Genomic DNA, 3,948 nt, shown 5'->3' with positions numbered 1-3,948 from the left:
ATGTATGCAATGTGTTAATTATTGAATCTGTCCTACCAATTTGGTTTGAAACTGTCTCATTGCTATTTGTTTCTCAATAAAATTATGAGAAAAAAAAAAAAAAAGGCCTGAGGAGTCTGAGACAGCCAAGGGGTAGTCTCAGGTCTCAGGATGTAGAAGACATGATCATTTCTCCTGGTAGGTGAACCACCTCCCTAAGCACTCAAACTGTCAGACCAGCAGTGTTCATTTCCCTCCAATTCCCAGACCCACATTATCTAGTAGCAAAAGAAGCAGAATCTTTGAATAGACAGATGGTTTAGACTAGCTTTTCTAGCCATACATAATAAATTTTTGAGTAGATAATGGTTTATACTAGCTTCTCTACTAGCCAGATAATAATAAACATACATAATAATACTGATCTCTGACAAAACTAAATAAAAAAGGGGATACAAATGAGGGACCATTTTGTATCTGTATATACAAAATAGTTGGGATAGACATACAGTTACTCTTAAGTCAATGAGAAGAAAGATTTGTACTAATAGTGTTTGGACAAGATATCATGTCTGCCTCTTGTACTATGAATAACCAATATGAAGACAACAATATGCAATGTATTAATTATTGAAACTGCCCTACTAATTGGTTTTGAAACTATCTCATTGCTATTTGTTTCTCAATAAAATTAATAAAAAATAATTGAGAGATTGGCTATAAATTTTATCCTGGGAAACTTCTGATTCTATAAACCAAAGGCTAGATACGTTAGCTGTCTTAGTCTGTTTCCTGCTACTATAACAGAATACTTGAGACTTAGCTCTTTCTTTCTCATAGACTGAGAAGTCCAAGATCAAGGTTCAGACCTGCCCGTGAAGGTTTCTTGCTGCAACATCCCATGGTGGCATGTAACAGGGCAGAAGAGAGAAAGATAAAGGGTTTGAAGTTGTCCTTTTACAATGACCCCAATGACATTAATTGGTTCATAAGAGCAAAGCCCTTATGGGCTAATCACTTCTTAAGAGTCCCACCTCTTAGTACTGCTACAATGGTAGTTAAATTCCCAACACATGCTCTTTTGGAAAGCATTCGGAGCATAGCATTACCTTACTTCTGCCACTCTCTAGGACTCACCCAGACTCATAAAACTTGGTCTTAGTCTCAACAATGCTTCTCCCATATTTATACCAAATGCCAAGAAACAAATGACAGCTTCTACTTAAATCTGGGAGAAAAAGAGTGAGTTACTTTTTTTTTTTTTTTTTTTTTTTACTAATGCCTGATTCATAGTACATGAAAAATAAATGGGAACCTTCCTATTTGTCATGAGGGAGCATGGAACATTGAATAGTGACTAGTAGAGTAAGTTAATAACTTAATAAATATACTGTACTTCAGAGAAAACTCAGAAAATAGAAAAATAAAATACTGACAAAACTCTAATCTAATTGCTTCCTCAATAAAACAAGAGACCCTTCTTCCTCTGATATCCTGAGAGTTCCAGCAAAAGGGTAGGAATAGAAACCAATCCCTGGGTTATGTTATGAAATAGTAACCTGTACCAGGAGTTGATCCTAGGCTTGATCAGAAGACTGTAGAAGCCTCCAGTCTAAGCTTCAGTCCCAAGTGTTTGATGGCATGACAAAGTTTCAGTGGTGCATTTGTACCATCTATTAATGACAGCTACTACTTCCTAAAGTATTGTCTTCAAAGGCACTTTCTTACTCTTCTCTGGTTGCTGGGACAAATAGCTGACACTCAAAATGAAGAAAGGGAAGGTTTATTTAGCTCACAGTTACTGGAGGTTTCAAGACACTGCCCCCACTCTACAGGGTCTGGAGGAGAGGCTGAGGTGCTGCCGTGTCCAGGATGAACCTCTTCACGTCTCTGAGGGAGTCTGCTGGCTTGGAGGGGGCAGAACTCATGCTTCCAGTTCAAAGGTTTGCACCTCTCTGGCCCCACTCCTCAAGCCCTTCCCTGATCCTCTGGTCACTCTCCTCCAGCCACTCACTGCTCCTCAAGCCAGGTCTGACCCATGACCTACATGAGCCTTTAGGGAGACAACTAGACACAAACCATAACAGGCACTGACTTGGTATCCAGGCTCCAATTCTGTACCAGATCAACAGCTGCAGTTTTCAAGTGAGGGTATAAACTCCTTGAACATACTGACTCAGTGATGCTCATCCCAAAGGAGAAGGTAGCACACTGGCCCTGTAGACTGGACCGTGAGCCTTTGCAGCTTAGTCCTACACCAGACCGAGGGCTAAGCATTTCAGGTCTTGAGTGAAATCTGACACTTCTTTCTACATCAGTTCCTCAGGAGGACAGCAAATCTGGCTCCTTGTATGCCATGGACTTGAGTGGGGGATTGGGAGGTAGGTACATCATTATGACATATGAATTTTATCTCAAGATAACAAGGGGAAAAATTAAGAAATATTTCTAATAAAATGGGATGTCTTTACAAGAAGAGGAAATTGGGACATAGATACATACCACATGTGGGGAGATGTGGGTGACACATGCAAGCAGAAGACCATCGACACAGGAACGAGGCCTAGGACAGATTCTCCCCTCCACCTTGTGGAAGCAGTCAGCCCTCCTGACGCCTTCATCTCAGACTCCATCCTCCAGAACTGTGAGAAAGATCAGTTTCTATTATTCAGCCACCTGTTCTGAAGTATTTTATTACAGATGCTCTAGTAAGCTAATATACTAGTTTTATATATAATGATTTTACTATAATATGAGGAAATAAATATAATTTACAATAAAATATGCATTTCCATATGTAAATACTCATGCACAACTATATCAAAAGCCATGTTGCTTACACCAACGCTATCTCACCTTCCTCAGTGCCACTAAAGGTACCCTGTGAAAACACCCAAAAGCATCCTTCTAATTCCAAAATATTACCCCATGGGGAGTACTACCTTGGTTGAAAATCACTGAGATATGAGAGGAAAATAAAAAATGTAATTTATGGGCTTAAAGACACTTGGCTTTCAAGAGGTCACAAAATACCTCGTGCTGGCTTGAAGTGGCCTCTGAGAGGAGAGATTCTGACAGGGAGCGAGTGGGACCCCCAACGTGGGGCAGTACAAACAAGCAACAGGCGTGGTGGAACCTCTGGGCGCCAAGGGTGGCACCTGCGCCGGCTGTGGGCATGTGCTCCCAGTTGTGTTTCTGTGTGTTTGGGGGTGTGTGTGGGCAAGAAGCCGCTGTGAGACTTCTTGACAGGTCTGCGAATGTCAGCCTCCTGCTTTCCCATAAAAAAGCTGTTAGTATTTTCCCTTTATGCGCCTAGGTATTGTTGTTTAAAGTATTAAAACAAGCATGGATTACTGTTGCAAGACCAAACAAACCTATCGGGAAAACGTGAATACTAAGCAAAAAAAAAAGGGACAAGAGTAGTATCTGCTGCAATCAAGACTGCCTGAAGACCTTTCTCTCTGTGCCTCACCTTCTAGAAAGTTCTCCCTTTTCTTCGCCTCCATCTGTTGCCATTCCTTCCCTTTACGTGTTGAGCTGAACTAAGAGTCCAAATGAGGAATGTTTTTAAAACACCTACAGCTAGTTTTTAGAGGAAACTTAGTTTCTTGTTGATTTTGAAACAGTCCAATTGCACCGTTTTCCGAGTACTCGTCAAATAAGGCCAACACCCACCGCCCTCGCCAGGGTGCAGCTGTCGGTCTGTCTGTCGCGCCGTCCACTCTTCCACGCTTGGAAGCCTCGCCCTGTCTGCCCTGAAGCCCCAGCCGGGTCTCTGGGCAGACGGAGCGGCGAGCACAGCCCCTCTGCAGTGGGTCCTGCGCCTGCTCTTGTCTCGGGCCAGACCCGCCTGCCGGGAAGCGGGGCGGCGTGGACGCAGCCGCTGCGGAGCGCAGGGGAAGCGCGGAGCCCGCAGGAGGCAGAGAGCCGTGTGCGGGGCCAGGCGGGGGAGCGTGCGGCGGAGCAGCG

Source organism: Octodon degus, unplaced genomic scaffold, assembly GCF_000260255.1.
Source record: "Octodon degus isolate 3935 unplaced genomic scaffold, OctDeg1.0 scaffold00001, whole genome shotgun sequence".
Taxonomy (NCBI): domain Eukaryota; kingdom Metazoa; phylum Chordata; class Mammalia; order Rodentia; family Octodontidae; genus Octodon; species Octodon degus.
The sequence above is the reverse complement of the archived record's forward strand: the minus strand, read 5'-3'. Positions refer to the sequence as shown.